We start from the raw sequence: 12,841 nt of genomic DNA, 5'->3' as shown, positions 1-12,841 counted from the left end.
CCAATGTCTTTGTTTATAAGTTCCATGGTAATACATTCCATGGCCTTGCAGATCAGGCTCATCAGACTGATGGGGCACTAGTTGCTGGGTTCCAAGGTGGGCCCCCCTTGTGGAGTGGGATAACAGTAGCTGTGTGCCACTCAGTGGGCATGAAGCCTGAGGTGAGGCTATGATTAAACATGACACTTAGGTGAGGTGCCAGTTCATTTTGTAGTTCATGTAGTACACAGCCCGGGATGTCATCTGGTCCCATGGATGCTGTATTTTTAGCTTTGGAGAGTGCATTTTTTACCTGTGTAGCTGTTATTACCGGAATTTGGCAATCTTCAGGTGTTGGGATGGGCCGTTTAGGGGGTGAGAGGGGAGTGAAGTTGGCACTGAATTAATCTGCTAGGATATTGGCAATATTCTTGGGATCAGTATAGTTAATGCCATTCTGTTGTAGCTCAGAACAGATCTGAGCATTGCCATTTAGATTCTTGACATAGTTATAGAATGCCTCATGGTTGTCTTTGGAATCTTTCGCAATTTTATTTTTGTAACTAACTTTGGAGAATTTTATGAGGGATCTCAGCTTCTTACTGAGGCTGGTATGGGAGTTTTTTGCATCCTGGGATTTTCCTCTTTTCTGCAACAGTTTCTTCCTTTTGTTGTAAAGTTTGTTTATGGCAGGGGACCAACCAGATTGGCTTCCTTTTTTTTGGAGGAGAGCATCTTGGTTCTATTTGGGATGGCACGATTCATGCATGAGTGTATGTGCTCATACAGTGTCTTAGTGTAGGATTCAGCAGTCGAACTGTCAGATCCCGTCTGCATGGGTGTCATGAAGTTTGTAACTTCTGACTTGAGTAGCATGAAGTTGGCTTTGGAGAAGTTTTTTATGGAGGTTTCCTTACTGGGGGGTGGGGTGGGATGTGGATGTTAAGGGCGATTAGCTTATGGTCAGACCTGACCAACAAGGGGGTGACCAAAGGTGTGGAGCATCGATTTTCCATGTTGGTAATGACCAGGTCTAGGATATTGGAGCCCCTGTGGGACAATGGATTAGTTTATCCAAGGCCTTGGAATTTATGAATTCCAAGAACCGTTGGACAAAGGTGTTGGTACACGAGTAGTTTTCCCAGTTAATGGCAGGGTAGTTGAAATCACCCAGTATTAGGGTGTTTGGTTGTATCTTAATATTTTCCAGTATGTTTAGAAAGGTGTAGTGAGAATCTTGGGGCATGGTGGGGGATCTGTAGCAAGCTACAATTTGGATTGCAGTCTTGTCGAGTGTTAGTTGCACCTGGATTTAGATGTTTTGGTGTCAATATTATGAAATTCAGCATTACGAAATTTCAATATTATGAAGTAGACCCATATATGTATGTATATATATATATATATGTATATATATATATATATATATATATATATATATATATATATATATATATATATATATATATATATATGGGTCCCCTTTGAAACATCTAAAACCCATAACATCTAATCTCATAACATTGAGACCAGAACATCTAACAGAACAAATCACATGAGAATAACATCCCCTCCATATATAACGACATATAATGACACCGAACTACCAAACACACTTTCTACTACGTTTCTGCAGGGAGGCTTGATACAGTGGGGATAGGAAATTAACTTTTTCCCACTGTAGTGCGATCTTGGAGTTGGTGTATTTAATTTACGGGTGGTCTGGGGGAGGAGCCCCCACATGGGGGATGCAGGGGGGCCTGCCCCCATGCAGAAACTTAGTAAAAAATGTGCTTGGTAGTTTGGCGTCGTCATATGTGGAGCGGATGTTATTTTCTTGTGATTTGTAGTGTTCGATGTTATGGGTTTTAGATATTTTGGGTTTTAGATGTTCTGGTCTCAATGTTATGAAATTAGATGTTATGGGTTTTGGATGTTTCACAGTAGACCCATATATATATATTTATATATATGTGTGTGTGTGTGTGTGTGTGTGTGTGTGTTTGTGTGCATATGCCAGTAAGAAAATAATCTTTACAACCTCTGTTTGCAAGTAGCTTGTGCAATTCCTTCACAACGAAGGATATGGTCTATCTCAGAAAAGACATTGCAGACATTTTGTGTACAGAATTAATTGAAACTTTTTTTTGAGATAATCAACTCTCTCTTCATGGCCTTAATTATCCTTTCTGCTTATTTACTCCTGTTCAGCTCATTGTATTCCTCTGTCTATTTTGTCAAACGGGATACTCAAATTTTTCAGCTCTATATATTTAGAAATACAGTCAGTATTTTGAATAACTATGTATTAGTTTGCTTGACATAGACTCTCCACTTCTGTAGTACTTCCAGTACACATTGTATTCTTAATATTTCTGTAAATTTATTTCAGTCTGTGTTTTTATCTGTTGTGAGCATTTTCTCTCCTTGTATATATTGTAAAATATTTTTGTGTGTATTTTTGTTGAGGGCCTTTCTCCTGAAATGTAAATTGTAAATATTTAACCTGCTGTGACGGGCTGTTCCCCTGTATATAGTTACTTAAATGTATTTGAATCTGTTGTGGAGATTTTCTTCTCAGACCCCCACTGAAAATAGGCCAGTGGCTCAGATGGACAGATAAATACATAAAAATCTGTTATGCAGGCTCTTAAGCCTTTTAAGCATTTGTTAGGAGTGCATGCATCCCTCTGACTCCACATGTGGAGGGCCCGTGCTCTCTATACTCCTTTTATTTAAATTATTGTGCCTTAGATTAGGAAGAATATTCCAAACTACCACAATTCTGGACTTATAGGTTCATAGACAAATACTACGATAGTTACCCTTCTGGGGCATTTTAGGCCCAATAAATCTCCCTTGTGTGAGAAACAAACCCTGTACTTTGTGTTTATGAAGTAAACACCTTCAAAATTATACATGTTGCTTGCATTTGCACTTAGTTACACCTGTTCTAACTGTTAGAATCACAATCTTTTGGAAATTTAACAGGTGCTCTACCCTGCTGCTAAGGTGTGTGTGTGTGTGTATATATATATATATATATATATATATATATATATATATATATATATATATATATATATATATATACACACACACACACACACACACACATTCCGTTGCTTTAAAGGGTAGTTGTATGATTTCTGTTTAATGCCATACCTGTCAAAAACATTTTTAAGTTTTCATTAAGTTTTATTTCACCATAAAATTGGCTTTTGATGTTATTGGAAACATGTTTTTTTTTTGTATAAAAATTACCCTTTCTCTTATTGAAAACATGTCAGTACCACCAAAACTTCCTGTACTGACAGTGACAAAAATGTCACAGCCAAATTCATTTTTGCACTGTGTGGCACAGTTTGTATGGAAGAACCCAAGAGTAGTAAGTCCCAGAAATGTTTCCAGACAATTTTTAGGTAGTGCTTTAGAGATTCTTTGCTATGCATAGTTAATTACATGGTTGGAGCATGATATTCTGACAAGTTGCAGTATATATATTTAGGTCCTTTGCTGTCCTGCCAGTAGTTACTCATTTCCCAAGGTGCCGCAGTATCAGAGTTGATTGCATTATATCTGATATTGTGTGCACCTACACGGGGGAGGTGTGGAGGTGCGTACTTCCTTGGGGTGATGACCTTGAAAAGTCAGTTACCCATTTTGATTTTGACTTACATTTTTGAATTATTTCTTAGAGGACTGACATGAATCATTTTTCTTTTGCAGGTACATAGCCTAATATTTTGGATGAGGATTTCTCCCTGTTAATGACCTTTTCTTGCACTAGAAAGATACTACAGTGAAAAAGTCTGATACTGACAAGGGCTATCTGACCATGCCATTTTTGTTACAGAGCTGCAATAAATTCTTAAGAGCTGAAAGCCATTTGTAAATACAGCATGGGCCTGAAAGTTTTACAAGGAGCTATCAAAAAGTAGTTGAGATATTACCTCTTACTGCACACACTCATGACTTGCATAATCATTTTCCTATTGCATCTTCATCTGCCAAGTTGCGTTATATTTTATTTTCATTAATATCACTGTATGTCTTCTCATTGGGGTGGAGAATGCAGTACATGCCCAGAATGTATCTTTAGTGAGTTAGCATTATAGCAGAAATAAAAATCATACCATACATATTTCCCAGTAAATGTGACAATTTTTGTCACTCCAAAGATGCTATCACCAAAACTTGTATACTTCTAAGGGCAAAATTGCCCAGTCAGTTTCTGCACTGAGCTGTACTTATGTCACTAAGCATGGTACAGGTACTTTTTGATGCAGTATTAATCTGATGATCCTATAATTTCTTGAAAACTCTACTAATCAGAAAAAAAAGTGGGATTTAATTTTTGCCTACTTTATCTAGATGCCTAATGCTGACCTGCATTTAAATAGATTTCCATAAGAGGTGGCTATATAACATTTTTTTCTAGGTGATAAATGACTGCTATATATTTGTGTTGATTTGTTTTTTTTGTTTTTTTTTTGCATTCCAAATATGCATCTTATATATTTCTCCTTAGAAATAGCTTTTCTGCCACTAGGTTAATATAAACCTATAAAAATAGGTACATATGAAATGACATTTATGACACAAAACTTAAGCTCTTTGTATGGATTTTTTTACTTAGACTGCGGTGGTGGTGCTGCGGTAGCGTTGTTGCCTTACAGTAAGACGTTGTCCTGTTCGATTCTCAGCTAGAGCGTCTTCTGTGTGGAGACATGCGTGAATGGGCATACCTTCGTTGAAGGTTGTGCGTCAGGGCCGGCAACTCAGCACGTAAAAATCTACTGCCAATCATTAGCAGACCAGAGTTCCGCTGTGGCGACCCCTAACCGGGAAAAGACGAAAGACACAACAACAAATAAATAAGTACATTCTTAACCTTAGTAGCATAACTTAATTTTATGAGATTTTTTTTCTTTACGGATATGTAGTCGTAGCCTGCATAGGCGGCTCATTTTTATTCCACTCAGTTTATAGCAAATGCATACATATTGTAAGTGTCTTGGCAGATAAATTCAGTAAATATCAGAAACGTACCTTTATATTTGGCAGTGTAATGTCTAAACTAAAGCTAATGATTATTTTTCAAAAGAGACAGTTTTGTCCATTTTGAACATTATAAAAAATGAGTGGTGTTCACTAGCAATATCACATTTGAAATGTTTTGTTTCATTGACTTCACCATTGTTAACTCATACTATGTGTAAATCAGCCACAATAAAAATATTAGTGGTATAAAACGTTTACAATTCCTATGAAATGTGTAATGCTGGATACCACACATTTATCTGAATGCTATTTTTAAGACAAACCACTGAATCCTGTTCATCAGGCGATAAAGAATAATAGTTTAAATGCAAATCAGTTAGTCACATGATTACACTTAGTAACAATTAGCCAGTTGCATATTTATTTTTTTATAAGGGTCTATATCATATAAGCGAATTGCACAAATTGCGAAAGCTCATAACATCGAATGTACTGGACCTCGAGCTTCATATTGTGGGGGGCTGTACCCCCCCTAAATATATATTCCAACTCCAAGATCGCACTACAGTGAGGAAAGGGCAAATATCCCATTCTTCACTGTACCGCAATCTCGGCAAAAGCACTTCGAGGTCTGGTACGTTCGATATTATGAGCGTTCGCAATTTGTACAATTCGCTCATATGATATAGACCATTTATAAAGTTATTCAATATCCAGCTTTCGGTATTTTCCTTTTATGAGTTATGATAACTTAAGACACACTTATCATGTAACCCCTAACTGTAATTACTCTTTGTTTATTTGCTATCTTGCTTCACAAAACATTAGTTCATTTTTAAAGTCCCCCAGTTATTTTCATCTACTTAGTTCTAGAAGTTTAAACTCAGCATTGTGGCCTGCATTCAGCTGCTATTTAAACAATATAGTTGTCATGCTTCCATTTTTAGATCCCATAATTGCTGTTGTGAGTGAGTGTGTAGTGCATGCTTTATTTCAACACAAAGGAGCATAAATATTTATAGACTGCTCGGCAACTAACTTTACTAATGTGTATAAATTCTGAATGTTTAGTAACACTGTTACAGCTAAAAAAGGATGTTGGACTTTCTGATTGTTAAATCATGCAGACTCTTTACTTGATGGTTTTCTTTATTTATTTATGTATGTATGTATGTAAGTATTTATATAAGACTTGCCTGCTGTCATTTTCCTGGAATTTTGCCCCCCCCCCTTTTTTTTTTGGCAGTATAAGGCTAACTGTTCAGTTGTCTTGTCTAGAAAATGCTGTTAGTAACCTCAAAGCAAAAAAAAACATTTCCCACCTTTAATGTGACCTATAACCTGTACAATTCAACAAACAAATCTGTTAGGGGTAAAAATATAAAAAATAAAAAATGTACAATAAGCTGGTTGCATAAGAGTGCACACCTTTAAATAATGACTTTATTGAAGCACCTTTTGATTTAATAACAGCATTCAGTCTTCTTGGGTACACACCTACCGTCAGTTAAAAAGACTGATTAACCTCAAATAAAGTTCAGCTATCCTAATAGGATTTTCCTGACATTTACTCAGTTGCCTGCTGCAGCAAAAGTCATGGTTCTCAGAGAGCTTACAAAGCATCAAAGGGATATCATTGTTGAAAGGTATCAGTCAGGAGAAGGGTACAAAAAAATTTCCACAGCACTGGATATACCATGGAACACAGTAAAGACAGTCATCAAAAAGTGGAGAAAATATGGGACAACAGTGATGTTGCAAAGAACTGCATGTCCCTCCAAATTTGATGAAAAGACAAGATGAAAACTAGTCAGAGAGGTTACCAAGAGATCTACAACAACACTGAAGGAGCTGCAGGAATGTCTGGCAAGTACTGGTTGTGTACTACATTTGACAATCTCCTGTTTTCTCCATACATCTGGATTATGGGGTAGGTTTGCAAGACGGAAGCCTTTCTTACACAGAAAAACATCCAGGCCTGGCTACAATTTGCAAAACAATATGTCAAGTCTCTCAAAAGCATGTGGAAAAATGTGTTATGGTCTGATGAGACTAAGGTTGAACTTTTTGGCCACAATTCAAAAAGGTATGTTTGGCGCAAAAACACTTTGCATCGCCAAAAGAACACCATCCCCACGGTGAAGTATGGTGGTGGCAGTATCATGCTTTGGGGTTGCTTTTCTTCAGCTGGAACTGGGGCTTCAGTTAAGGTGGAGGGAATTATGAACATTACCAAATACCAGTCACTTTTGGCCAAAAATTGTTTATATTTTTTCCCTAACAGATTTGTTTGTTTTTCAATTGAATTGTACAGGTTATATATCATACTAAAGGTGGGAAAAGGTTTGAAATGATTTATTGTGGTCTCATTTTTTTATATCACAAAAACCTGGCATTTTAACAGGGCTGTATAAACTTTTTAGATCCACTGCATGCACACACACACACACACACACACACATATATATATATATATATATATATATATATATATATATATATAGATTCACTTCATAATTTCAAAATGCTGAAATCTCGAATTTCAGTTTTGCAAGACCATGAAATCAAATCCACACAACACCAAAACGCCAATACCATGAAATTCAGAACACCTAATACACAGCACACATCAGACCACACATATACCACAACACCCACATCACAACATAAACAAAACAACACACATCCACAAACCTACAACATAAATAAGCAAGGGGGCCAGGCCCCCTACACCCCCCCCATACCCCACCTACTTATATATACCAACTCCGAGATCGCACAAATGGTAAACAAAAGCAAACACACACACATTCTACAGTCCCTCACACACACATCACACATATCAGCACACTCACATACACTCAAACTCCCACCAGAAACCCTTACAAAACACTCACTTAAGTGACATAACACCTAAAGCCACACACGACACCTCACACCATCCACATACAATGCCGGACATTACGTCGCGTAAAGCAATAACCACAAATTTGAGATTATGCACATTCGCTATTTTCAAAGTTCAACTTTATAGTCTCGTGATACTGAAAATCGACATTTCAGTATTTCGAGATTATAAAGTGTTTCCATATGTGTGTGTGTGTGTGTGTGTATATATATATATATATATATATATATATATATATAAAATTTAATGTGTCATTATGATGTCATGCTTAAATATAAGAATGAATTTCTGTAAAAGTTGGGTTTTCATTTGTGTTCTTTGTTGAATAAAAATGATATCAAAAATTATTTGTTTTTCCTTAAAACTGATGATCCTACTGCTGCTTAGCCTTTTAAGGATGGAGAATCTAAAGACTTTTTCCAGGTGTAGGTCTCAGTACAGTTCCTAGAAAATGTCCTTAAAATTTATTAGACAATGATGGGGATAATGACCTTTATCTACAGAGATGAAAAGTAGCCTGAGCAGTTGGTTATAGAGGGGATAGTCTTCTTGAAAATAGTCAGTAGTGAAGGAGTTAAGAATCCCTAGCAATGCTTACACTTGTGGGAGTTTAACTTGTTTCCTGCTGGTACACCAGCTTTAGCAAGGGCCTGCAGTCTTAACAGATTTTACCATATCTTCATACATCAACACTTGAATAGATTTAGAACCTATGTTGCTTCAGCAAAGCAATACTTTGTGTTTAGGTGTAAGTCACTATGAAGATCCAATAACAGTCATTTTTTTCTTTTTTTGTTCGTGTCTAGATATGCATACACACATCTATATCTGTGTATATATATATATATATATATATATATATATATATATATATATATATATATATATATGGGTCCTAGTCAGAATATCGAAAATACAGTTCATCGAACTACACTTTGTCAAACTGACTGTAGCAAAAGTGCGTAACATCGAATATGCACTTTCACTAAAGGAGACTTAAAAGAGAGAAAACTTGCTGTTTGCATGTTTTATTAGTTGTACATCAACATATACTGTTGTTGTACAGCTAACAAACTTATTGTGGAGATCATGGTACAGTGGGGATGAGGGAATATTCCCTTTTCTCCATTGTAGTACAATCTCTGAGTTAGAATATTAAATTGGGGGGTATGGGGCACAGCCCCCCACATGAGGGGTGCAGGGGGGCTTGCCCCCCTGCAAAATACTGTTTAGAGGTTATTATTTTGTTTTTTGCCAGTTATGAAAACCGGCTTTTGCGAAAGTGCACTTTCGATATATTGCACTTTTGCTTTTATGGGGTTCGATGTTGTTAGATTGATGTTGTACATAATGCCCTATATGAAACACTGATGGATGGTTTGATACATCGGACTTTGAGTTTCTTTATATAGCTGAACCTAAAATTCCGTTGATTAAAGGGATACCCAAAGTCCATGAGAGTCTAGTAAACCCCCCATTACGTCCAGTAGTCTCGGGGGAAGGTTGGGTAACCAAAGCTTGTTCAATTTATATTGAGAGTAAGTTAAAAAGTCTGTTAATTTCGATTCCAACTGTTTTAAAGGACACTGAGCTATTTTTAAATGATTTATGTCTGTTTTTGCAATCCTATGGTAGTATGACAGAGTTATTGTTTGTAACCATGGATGTTAAGAACCTTTCTACCTTCATCCAAAATGATTTTGGGCTTGACACTATAAAAAAGTTTTTAGTATATAGAGGTGATTTTATTTATACCAGTATCACTGCTATCTGCACCTTGCTAGATCTGGTGTTGAATGATAATATACTCATGTTTTTGCACAGAAGTGGGGGGTTACCATGGGCAACCCCTGTACAAACTCATAGAAAAGTGCTTACCAATTTTCTAGCCAAACATATTAGTGAAACTGATGATACTCATCAGTTTATTTTAGAGCTATATATCCAAATGCTAGGCGATTTAATAAACCGTGTAGATATGAAAGAATATGAATGGATTATTCGACTGGAAGCAGATAAATATCCAGGTTTAAATAAACAGGTTACACTTAAACCAGTTCTGAAACTCAAACAACAAGAAGTGAAGAAAAAATGATTCTGTACTATGTATGTATATGCTGCTGCTACTGTGATTTTAAAAGCTTAATTGCTGTTTTGAGAGATGTTGCTGATAGGTTGCTGTGTCATGTGGTGTGACTGAAGTGTATTTAAATATGCTGTTTTATAGTCATTTTATGTAAGATACTGAGGAAGGATAGTTTATATCTGAAAGCTTTGTCGTTTTATTAAAGTTTTTTTTGATGGTGTGGGGTTCTGCCTTTTTTTGCGTGTTCCTTTAAAGCCAGCTTTAAGAAGTAGAAAACTGCTTTAAATTTTCTATTGGTTATGTTTATTGTTTAATTGTTGAATTGTTTTTATTGAATGCATTCTACTTTAAATGGTTATGTTTTATTGCACTTTTTGAGATCTGAAGAAGAGTTGGTTGCACAACGCGAAAGCGCTCATCTGTTTTTTAATAAATTGTGTTTTTGTGCTGTAAAAGTGTGGTGGTCTGACCATATATTTTTATGCTTGGATTTATATTGTTTTTGGTTTTGACCTTTGCCAGCTGTTGGGACTTTCTTTTGTAATTTATGTAGATATATATATATATATATATATATATATATACACACACACACACATATATATATATATATAGAGAGAGAGAGAGAGAGATTTGTATTATATATCTGTCTATGGATTCCCTACAATTCTTCAAGAAATCAAATTCTCAAAGTGAAGAAAAGGCCGTACAGCTGATCAAAAATCAGTTTACTACATGTACAAGCTTTTTCTCAGTACGAGGTCACTGTACAGAGGGGATCAGGGTCTTTACCTTTTCCTCACTGTATGTGATCTCTGAGTTGGTAGATATAATCAGCAGAGGGTTTGATGTTAACCCTTGCAAGAAAGTATATTTTATTTTCTGTGAATCTTTGTGATTCAAAGTATTGCATATTTGAGTGTTTGCTTAGAACAATTTTGAGTGTGTAGCAAGTGTTCAAAGATATGATACTTTGTCTTTTGTATGTCCATAAATATCTGTATATATGCATACGTGTGTGTATGTGTGTATATATATATATATATATATATATATATATATATATATATTATATATATAAAAAATATACATATATAATTATATATACTTGCATGTGTGTGTACAGATACAATCTACAAGTATGTTGTAAAAAACTGAAGAGTCATTGCAACAGTTCACTATTAATCTAACTGCACACCTCTATCTCCTCACAACCGATGTAACTTTCTCTAACTCTAGACCTTGTCTCACTTTATCTTCTCTATCCAAAGCACATTACATACATTCTTATCTGCATAATGTACAATTTTATGTCTGGTGACAAAGCTATTTGTTTATCCTGAATGATGTGGGATTCTAAATCTGACAGACATAATGATTAGTTTACTGTAGTAAATCCTTGTTTTTCATGTATATGTTGCATTGACTATTTTCTGTAAACCAGTTGTTTACTTATTTTTGTAAATGATAATCTGTAGAAAATGTAGAGTTTTTCTCCCCGGGCCTCCACTGAAAAAGGGCTTCTTAGCTCAGTCGGACAAACCCGGTCAACGAATGTAAAATAAATAAATAAATCTAAAATATTGAGGAAACATATCTTTCACTAAAATGCTGCTTTCATGAATCAGTAAAATGTTTCTTTTCTGATCAGATAAATAAAAATTAAACAGTCACAACTGCAGACATAATTTTTCTCTGGAGTGGTACTGTTAGGGAAAAGTTATTTAGTACTCTAATGTGAAGGAATGGGGTTGGGGTGCAGGGTAGGATTAGGGTTATTGTTAGCACCACACATACATTTCAAACAAATCTAGCCTCTTCACTACTGCTAACTCTAACCGTAATCTGCAAACATGTCCACTAACCCTCACAATCCAAATCCTAAAATGTAATACACAAAGTAATACGCAAATCCCACTTAACCTTACATTCAGTGTTCAACACAAATACAGCTGTCCATGGCACTCTGAGCAGTCAACCAATTCTCATACAAAAAAATCTGTAATAAGTAAGTTTGACCAAATTTATTGCACCCGTACATATTATATAGGTTCATAAGTTAAGTTCTACTCTAGCTGCCCTTGTGGTCCATTTTAAGGTTCGCCAGTTTTTCCTTTTATGCTCATTTGGTTACAGACTGATCTTACCCATCCCTTGGTTGATAGTTATATATTATCCCTAATGGGAATAACTGGGATCATATGATAGATAATTTGTGATAACCCATATGCATGTAAAGGAGCCATTATTTTGACAAATGTTCAGAATATCGAATGTTTTTCTTGATAGCATATGAGATCAAATTCTTGTAATGTTGAACAGTGCTGGCATGTATATGTGGGAAATTATATTATAGCAGTGTGTGAGAATTTGCCTTTTCCACAAAGTTGTCCGATTTAAATTTGATATAAGTGTGTGTGTGTGTGTGTGTATATATATATGTGCACACACACACATACACACACACACACACACATATATATATATATATATATATATATATATATATGTGTGTGTGTGTGTGTGCATGTGTGTGTGTGTGTGCGTTTTGTGTATGAATTTAATATAAAGTTGCAGGCATGTGGATGGTGCAAGTGGCTTGCCTTCAAGCATAAACATGCTTTATGTTTTTTTTTTCATTTAGTTAAGTTTCAGTTTTTTTGGATGGATGTTGTATGATTTAAACATGTAGTTGTTTGATTAAATGTCATCGTCCCTTATACATGCATATAGACTTACAGGACATAGTTACAACCTGCAATCAGATAGAGCATTGTAGAGTAGGCTTTTCAAGTGCCCCAGCCTGCATGATTTGATGTCTTTGTACAACATATACAAGACTTTATGGGTTCCTGCATGCAAGA

The 12,841-nt window shown here is 35.6% G+C and overlaps 1 protein-coding gene across 1 annotated transcript in view; it reads left to right on the top strand.

The window, feature by feature from the left end:
- LOC122795920 (microtubule-associated serine/threonine-protein kinase 4-like) overlaps nucleotides 1-12,841 on the top strand; it is an 809,687-nt gene that overhangs the window by 212,100 nt on the left and 584,746 nt on the right. The gene's annotated exons all lie outside the window — the stretch shown is intronic.

Source organism: Protopterus annectens, chromosome 2.part2 (genome assembly GCF_019279795.1).
Source record: "Protopterus annectens isolate FY-2018-M chromosome 2.part2, PAN1.0, whole genome shotgun sequence".
Lineage (NCBI taxonomy): Eukaryota > Metazoa > Chordata > Ceratodontiformes > Protopteridae > Protopterus > Protopterus annectens.
This window is presented reverse-complemented; position numbering and strand designations above follow the sequence as displayed.